The following is a 9,449-nucleotide window of genomic DNA, read 5'->3' on the forward strand; positions in this document are numbered from 1 at the left end:
CACAGCAATGATCCCACCCCTCTAAGATTTCTAAGATTTGACCCCACACTCACTCTTTCTGAAAACACAAACCTCAGTCTACCCTCGTTGGAAGAGGGCAAAAGCAACCTACAAATTCCTACCATACCTGATGGATTTTTCCACAATAAGGCATTGCTGCTTATTGAATCAAAATGTGATGTTTGCAGGGCTGGAGCTATGGCTCAGTTCTAAAGAGCATGGACTGTTCTTCCAGAAATCCTGGTAAAAATTGGAGCATTCCCATACAGGCTCAAATTTGTCTATAACTCTAGTCAGGGAATTTGCCATGCTCTTCTATCCTGTGGGGGCAGAACTCCCATGTGCTACACAGACACATAACACTCACAATCAAAACATAACTACAAAAGTAAATCAATTAGTAGGGTTTTTTTTTGTTCTTTGAGACAGGGTTTCTCTGTGTAGCTTTGTGCCTTACCTGGAGCTCACTTGGTAGCCCAGGCTGGCCTTGAACTCACAGAGATCCGCCTGGCTCTGCCTCCTGAGTGCTGGATTTAAGGCGTGTGCCACCACCACTCGGCTAGTAGGTTGTTTTTTTAAGGTGTTGTTTAGAGCTGGGCATGCCTGTACCTCAGTGACACAAACAAAAAACAACACACTAAGAGGCATGTTCTTATCAGAATTGAACATTGGTATTCCATATTGGAAATAACAGCACGGAGTCTATATTTCCAACACAACTAAGTTAAGATAATTACATTCCCTAGGTGCTGATGATGATTTAATAATATAAACAGTTGGTACTTTTCCCTATTCCACACAAGTCAACCTGTCTAGGAAAGCCTTCCTAAACATTTCAAATGTAACAAGAGCAGCACAGTTTTAAAGAGGAAAATTACTCTCCTTGAGGCACCATGAGTTTCTCAGGCCATTTTGAGTTATCTGATCATATTCACAATCATTCCTTCAAATGCTATGTCTCAAATTTTGTTCTAGAGACTCTTACAGTTGGCCATTACTATGGGATTGTTCATTTGGGGAGACACCAAGTTGTCCTGGATTTTTTCATATTATTTCTGTCTTTGTAATGGGACTTAGTCATTTGGATTTAGTTTGTTGGTTAATTCTTTTTGTTTTTCCTTCGAGACAGGGATTCTCTGTGTAGCTTTGTGCCTTTCCTGGATCTCACTCTGTACACCAGGCTGGCCTAGAACTCACAAAGATCCACCTGGCTCTGCCTCCTGGAGTGCTGGGATTAAAGGTGCATTCCACCTCCACCACCACCACCACTGGTTAATTCTTTCCAACACAGTTGTGTTTAGTGTTTTGATTAGGCTTAGGCATGTGCTACATGAAGCTCAGTTGTGTAGACACAGAGCACTGTCTTTTAGGTGGGATACCAGAGATGATGCTGGATCAGAGGTGGAAACAGTATGACCACTTGGTCCAGCCCTCTCTTAGGACATTGTCTTAGTATACTTTCTGTTGCTGACAGAAATAATGGCAGAAATCAATGTGGGGAAGTTAGCATTTGTCACTTACATATTCTGATCAAAGTCCTTTATTAAAGAAAATTGGGTAAGGAATTCAAGCAGGAGTAAAGGCAGAAAACATGGAGAAATGCTGCTTGTTGCGTTGCTCTTCATGGTTCATTCACATGAAGTTCTTACATGACTCAGGCCTAACTTCAAGGGAAGAAAGTGTACACAGTGGGCTGGGACCCCATGTTAATCTTTAATAAAGAAAACAGCTCTCACAATCTGTAACCAACTGCAAAATCACAAGATTAGTTTCAGCTGCTCAGCACATTAACCCTCTTTGTTAGGGAACCATTTTTCTGGGTAAATGCATGGATGAGGAAAAGATTATATTGAGTAAGAGATTCCAGACCCAGAAAGACTCATGTCAGATGTTCTATAAATATTCTGTTCTCAACTCCCAGTCCTCAGGTGTGAATATATAACATGGAAGAACAGAAATGTTGCAGGGCTTACTTAGCAGTACTTGACACCTATCCTTTAATTTGAAGGTTTTGCGGAAGGGAAGAGGATATCAAGGAAGACTGATCCCTTGGTTTCTATTTGTTTTGTGACATTTGGCTCTTGAGGAGGGGAATAGTTAGCAGAAGCTGAAATCTAATTCTGTGTTGCAGGAAATCGCTGGTAGAACCAGACACAGCAAACACTGTATGAGGGTTTTGATTACAGGGGAAGGGACAGGTAGTAGGACATACATCTAGATCCCTGTGTGGGGCTTGGTTTAATGGAAGGATAAAACTAGCAGTAATTGATACCGCAATGTGAATGAGTGTGTGTGTGTGTGTGTGTGTGTGTGTGTGTGTGTGTGTGTGTAAAAGAGGAGAAAGGGGGTATTGCTGTGGAATCAGAGAAGGGTATAATTAGAAATACCTGGCACATAGACACACATAGTTTTATATATATATGGTTTTGTTTTTAGAGAATGTGGTACTGACTAGGACCTGAACTTTAACCATGTGGAAGGCTTAGACTTTATGGTTGTATACCTAGCAGGCCCTGACACCAAGTTGAATGTATTCATGCATTCATATGTGCATGGCTTTGACTGTAGAGAAGAGATACCATGCAGGTGCCCTCTGAGATAGTATATTTGTCATTTACAAAAGAATCTTTATTAAAATAACATAGTCAAGATACAATGGAGGAGAACATCTTGGTGGCCAAAGAACTGGGTTTCTTATGGACTGCACTGTCCTCTCATTTCTTTGTAGCTTACACAGGGATTCAGGGATCACAATGGGGTGGGCATGGAGCAGGAAAACAGTGCTCTCAATGCATGGAAAATACTCTTCTTCATCATCTTCCAGGCCCTGAGTGACCTGGATCTAGAGGATGTAGGTTCATCCTAGGGATGGTCATTTGACTTGTTGGGCCTCATAAATGGTTCATCTGTAGAGAAGCCCATGTTCAGAAACCACGTGGGTGTTCCATCCAGGGCTGATTCAAATGAGGAGAGTTGAGGAGGCAGGCTGATCACAGAATTCATGTTGACTGCAATGTGTTCTGTAGCACTGTTGGTGACATTAGCCATCAGAACATCTCCACCTGGGGCTGCTTCATCTGCACAGGGCATGTTGAGTATGGTGTAACTTTGGCTTCTTTTGCCTCTTCCTTCCATACCTTCCTCATGAAAGTGTCTCTTCCCATCTTCTATACATGTTGGAAAGGCTGGTTCACTGGTTCTCTTCTTCAAGGGGTGCAGAGGGCAAAGAGCAGCTATAGGACTGCCATTTAACCAGGGCTTCTGATTGTGCTGATGACTGTCCCCACAGCTCAGTTGATATTTGAGGATATTGATGTTGCTGTTAAGTTATTTGGCTGCCTGTGTTTGAAGGATGATACAATCTCCTCACAGGTATAGCCCATGGTGCACATAATCTCCATGACCCTGGTAAGGATTTCCTTAGTTCCAGCTGTTGCATGTTCTTTAATGTTGCCTAGCCATTGTCTTTCCTGGAGCTGACATACTGTTATCCTGTGCCAGATGGGGACCATGAGTAATTATCCAATGATGATGTGACAGGGTTTTGACATGTGGTATGGAATGGGCTACTTTGTGGTGGTGATGACCCTGTACATATGATCAAAATTGGTTTCTTCATATGGAAATTGTTCTGTGACCAGCACATATAGGAGGACTCCTAAGCTCCTATATCCCCTGCCAGGCCATCATAGGGTTTCCTTGCCAAAATCTCTGAAGCCAAATAGAGCTTGGAACCACACACCTTCTCCAACATCTGCCCCTCTGCCAGCTGAGTGGCCATACCAAAGTCACAAAGCTTGACCTTGCCAGTTCTATCAATAACAATATTCTCCAATTTAATATCACCATGTGCAATGTGTCTCTGGTCGAGAAAATAAACTCCTGAAAAAATCTGTTGGAATATTGGTCTGGCCTTATTCTCCTTTAGGAAGTCTATCTCCCTGAGAAAATATTCCAGATCTTTTTCTGCAACATACTCCATGATCACATAAGTATTTGTACTTGTGTCAATAACATGAAAGAAATGACCTATGTTTCTCTGTTCCACAGACTGAAGTATCTCTACTTCAGAGTTGATATGAGCCAGAGCATTGTTTTTTTTTTTTTTTTTTCTAAATGACCTTGACTGTCTCCTGTGTATGTGTAGGAAGGTGGCAGGCAAGCTTCACCTCACCAAATCCACCAGAGCCTAGAGATGTTATGATCTTGAAATTCTTTTCAAGGATGTTTTCTTCCAAGGGGCTGGCCATGATGTTCAGCTCAATTTCAACCTCTTTATCTTGTTGGCAATTCCTGGGGCAAACAACCCCAGAAACAAAAATTAATGCAATTTTAGAATGGAGGTTTAATACTATGACCTCTCTCATGATATCTGGGATATCCCAAACATTTTAATGATGCAGGTCAAGGACATAGAAATACTAGAAGAACACAATCTCAAAGCACTAGATGAGGAATCATAGGAAAGATCAAAGATGGAATCACTGATGTGTATGTGCAAAGGAAAACACTGAGATCAGAGATGGAACTACTTGGTTAGTTAAGAATGTATCCAAATGTAAAATCCTGGCCCAAAGTAATCAAGAGATTTAAGATACAAATTTATAGGGGGGGAGAGTTAAACTCCTAACAAAAATAGCTTCAAGCCAAGTAGAGCCCAGGCTTCTTGGATTCACTGAATTTATCAAGATTTTGGAGAAGAATAAACATTGTCCTGGGGGACTTACTGGTCAACCTGAGAAAAACTGGAGACATCAGAGAGGAAGAGACCTCAGTTGATGACATGTCTCCATGAAATACATCTGTCTGGCATTCTCTGAACTAGTGACCATGGGGGAGGTACTTGCCCATTGTGAGTGGTGCTATCCCTAGACTGGTAGTCTAGGGTTCTATAAAAAGCAGGCTGACAAAGCCAGGAATAGCAAGCTAGTAAGCAGCACCATTCCATGGCCTCTTTATCAGCTCCTGCCTCCAGGATCCTGCTGTTTGCATTACTTTCCTGACTTTCTTTTGAGATGAACAGCAATCTGGAAGTGTAAGATGAATAAACCCTTTCCTCCCCAACTTTATTTTTGGTTTTTTGTTTGTTTGTTTTATTGTGGAGTTTTTTGTTTTTTGTTTTTTTTTTGTCATGGTGTTTTTTTGCAGCAATAGAAACCCTAATTAAGACAAACAAACACCAATGTTAAAGAAAACACTTCATGAAAGAAAAAGCAAGGAATGCATTTAAACTAATCTCAGTGCCAGTAGTACCCTGAGTCCTAAACTAAATAAACTGAATTAATAAAGACAGTACAAACTGCCAGGCAGTGGTGACCCACACCTTTAATCCTGGCAGGCTAATCTCTGTGAGTTCAAGGCCAGCCCAGGCTACAGAGTGAGTTCTAGGATATGCACAAAGCTACACAGAGAAAACCTGTCTCAGGGGAAACAAACAAACAAACAAACAAACAAAAAACTCCAAATGGGAATATGTTGAGGTCCAGGTGATTAGAGAACTCCAAATCTATCAGGACCATTGTTCTATTCTCCCTGCTGTGTAGGCATCCAACAGTGACTCCAATGCACAAGAACAAGGCCAGTTCATGCATATTTTTTTTTTTTTTTTTTTTTTTTTTTTTTTTAGCTCATGTGTAGCAGTGCTCAATCACAGATCATGCTCTGCTGATGCTATAGTGTCAACGCCCAAGTTTCTGTTTTTGTTTTTGTTTTGAAAGTTTCTTTATTTTTTTTCCTTTATTTTGTAATTTAATACAATACTGTTCTATCTATTAGCTTCACAGATTTTTTTTTTTTTTTTTTTTTTTTTTTTTTTTTTTTTTTTTTTTTTTTTTTTTTTTTTTTTTTTTTTTTTTTTTTTTTTTTTTTTTTTTTTTTTTTTTTTATTTTACAATACCATTCAGTTCTACATATCAGCCACAGATTCCATTGTTTTCCCCCCTCCTGTCCCCCCCCCTTCCCCTAAGCTCCCCCCCCCCGCAATTCCCACCTCCTCCAGGTGTTTCCCTGTTTTGATGAAGAACAAACTAAGCAAAACAAACTAATCTCTCACAGATGTGCTTGCCACTTCTGGATTATAATTCATTCCAGTTGCTCTCCAGTTGACAATCAAAAAATAGCCATCACAGTGGCAGAACTTCATCCCCACGATTGTGTCTAAGATTAAGGATGTTCACTAGCCTAGCCTTCTCCATTAGCTCTCACTGCTTTCTGATTTAATTTGAAGATGTGAAGTTTTTAGCTTCCCTCTCAGAACTGCAGTGTGTCACATAGTATATTATTGTTCCCAGTCAGCTTTACATGCAGATATTGGATGACACTAGTCATTGGTCCAGTTTGTTTGTTGTTGTCTTTTTCTATCTTTCTTTTTTTTTTTTGGAGACAGAGTTTCTCTATGTAGCTTTGCACCTTTCCCCTTTCCTGGATCTCACTCAGTAGATCAGGCTGGCCTCGAACTCACAAGAATCCACCTGCATCAGCCTCCCAAGTGCTGGGATTAAAGGCATGTGCCGCCAGCCGCCACCTCAGCTGCCAACACCACCTGGCTGTTGTTGTCTTTTTCTTTTCTTTTTGTTTTGATTATTTGAGACAGAGTTTCTCTGAGTAACAGCTCCTTATCCTAGAACTCCATTGGTAAACCAGGTTGGCATTGAACTACACAGAGATCTGCCTGCCTCTGCCTTGAGAATGCTAGGATTAAAGCCCAGAGCCATCAACACATGGCAGTTTCTGTTTTCTTTTAACCATAAATACTGTCCCAACACTGGGATTCATCTCAGATACCCTGCTGTTGCCCAGAGTCAGGGTAGATTGTGATCAGGTAGGGCTTTGGGATAGGGAGTGGTGAGTGGAAAGTTCCTTGTGAATTACAGGCTGCCACCCTCCCCTCTTTCCTTGATGTTGGCCTCCCCAAGACTTCCCAGGCACTACCTTTATGCTTATAGCCCATAGGAAGTGCTACTCTCCTCTCCCACCCCACAACATTGCCAGATGTGTCTCCCAGCAGTTCAAGCAGTGCGGCCACAGCACATGAGCCCCAAGTTAGGGTCTGGCAGGTGCGCCTAGGACCTCAACTGTTTAGGGTTGACAACTGGTTCTGCAAGACCAGCTCCTTCATGTGCTCCAGCAGCTTATGGATAGAGTAATTGTGCCTTTATTGATTTATGTGTCTTGAATGATCCAAACATCCTTGGGATGAAGCCAGTTTGATCATGGTGGATACTTTTTTTGTCAGGTTCAATTGATTCATCTGTTGTTTGGTTTGATTTTGTGTTTTGTTTTGTTTTTTAACTTCAGTTGTTTTTTTAAATAAGAAAAAAAATTCATTCATTTTACACAACAATCAACACCTGACTTCCCTCCCACTACCCCTCAGTTTCTCACTCCAAATCACTCCCATCTCCTCTTAGAAGAAGGCAAGAGCCTCCAATGAGGAGGCACATCCAGCAGAGGAACATCCAAGCCCTTCCCCTGACTCAATGCTGCATCATGTTCCCAACATTGGTAGTGGGCTCCAAAAAGCCTGCTCATGCACCATGGATGGATTATGATCTTACCACAGGGGGCCCCCAAGCAATCAAGCTACATAATGTCTTGCCAAGCAGAGGGCCTAGTCCAGTCCCATGCAGGCTCCACAGCCATTGATCCAACTTTCATGAGTGCCCACTAGTTTGGATTGGATTGGTCATCCCTGCAGGTTTCCCCATCATGATCCTGATTCACTTGCTCATAGAATCCCTCTTCTCTGTCTTTGACTGGACTTCTAGAGCTCTGCATGGTGTTTGACTTTGATCTCTGCATCTGCTTCCATCAGTCATTGCAGAAAAGCTTTGTGATGACATTTAGGGTATTCACCAGACTGATATATGAGACAAGCCGGTTTACTTCAGGCACCATTTCCACTATTTCTAGTAGTCCAAGCTTGGGGATTCCTGGCAACTTCACTAGCACTGGGTTTCTCTTTATCCCTGTGATATCTCCCTCTGTCATGGTACCTCTTTCATTGCTTTCCCAATCTATCCCTGTTCCAGCTCAACCTTCCCATTATCTTATGTTCTCCTCCCCTACCCCCTACCCTCCATTTCCCAACCCTCACCCCAGTTTACTCATAGAGATCTCATCTATTTCCCCTTCCCAGAGCAAGCCATGCCTCCCTCTTTGGGTTTCCCTTGTTAGCTAGTTTCTCTGTATTTGTGGGTTGTTGTCTGGTTATCCTTTGCTTTATATCTACTATCCACTTATGAGTGGGTACATACCATGTTTGTCTTTCTGAGTCTGGGTTCCCTCACTCAGGATGTTATTTTCTAGTTCCATCATTTGTCTGCAAATTTCATGATGTCATTGTGTTTATCTGCTGAGTAGTACTCCATTGTGTATATGTAACATATGTGTTCATCCATTCTTCATTTGAGGGGCATCTAGGTTGTTTCCAGGTTCTGGCTAATATGAATAATGCTGCTATGAACATAGTTGAGCCTATTTCCCTGTGGTATGATTGAGAACCTTGGGTATTTGCCTAAGAGTTTTATAGATGTCTCTTGAGGAAAATGGATTCCCAATTTTCTGAGAAACCACCAAACTGATTTACAGAGTGGCTGTACAAGTTTACACTGCCACTAAGAGTGGAGGAGTGTTTCCCTTACTCCACATCCTCTCCAACATAATTTGTCTGCAGTGCTTTTGATCTTAGCCATTCTGACAGGTGTATGATTGTATCTCAGAATCTTTTGATTTGCTTTTCCCTGATGACTAAGGATCCTGAGCAGTTCCTTAAATGTCTTTTTGGCTGTTTGAAATTGTTCCTTTAAGAATTCTCTGTTAAGCTCTATAGCTCATTTTTTATTTGATTGTTCATTATTTTTGATGTCTATATTCTTGAGTTCGTTATATATTTTGGAGATCAGCCTCTGTCAGAGGTGGGGTTGCTGAAAATCTAGCTTTGTGTGTGTGTGTGTGTGTGTGTGTGTGTGTGTGTGTGTGTGTGTGTGTAAAGTGAAAGAAAGAAAGGAGAGAGAAGAGAGGAGTTTTGCTATGGCAGTAGGGGAGGGAATTCCTAGCAAGACCTGATACACAGACTTATGCACATTTGGGGCTTTGTTTGTAGAAAATGTGGTACTGGGCAGGTCCTGAATGTTAGCAAAGTGGAAGGGTTACAATTGATGTTTCTATACCTAGCAGGCGCTGACACCAAGTTTTATATATTCAGGCATTCATATGTGTGTTTGTGTGTGTGTGTGTGTGTGTGTGTGTGTGTGTGTGCCTTTGACTGTAGGGGAGATATACTTGGCAGGGCCCTCTGAGACAGTATACTTGTCATTTACAAAAGGATATTTATTAAAATACATAATCAAGATACAATGCAGGAGAACATCTTGGTGGCCAAAGAACAGGGCCTCTTTTGCAATGCACAGTCCTCTCATTTCTTTGTAGCTGACACAGGGATTCAGGGC

General features: G+C 41.6%; 1 pseudogene; it reads right to left on the reverse strand.

Moving 5' to 3' along the window:
- Nucleotides 1–2,748: 2,748 nt before the first annotated feature.
- Nucleotides 2,749–4,250, reverse strand: LOC114690851 (annotated as a pseudogene).
- Nucleotides 4,251–9,449: the final 5,199 nt, after the last annotated feature.

Source organism: Peromyscus leucopus, unplaced genomic scaffold (assembly GCF_004664715.2).
Source record: "Peromyscus leucopus breed LL Stock unplaced genomic scaffold, UCI_PerLeu_2.1 scaffold_161, whole genome shotgun sequence".
NCBI classification, from domain to species: Eukaryota; Metazoa; Chordata; class Mammalia; order Rodentia; family Cricetidae; genus Peromyscus; species Peromyscus leucopus.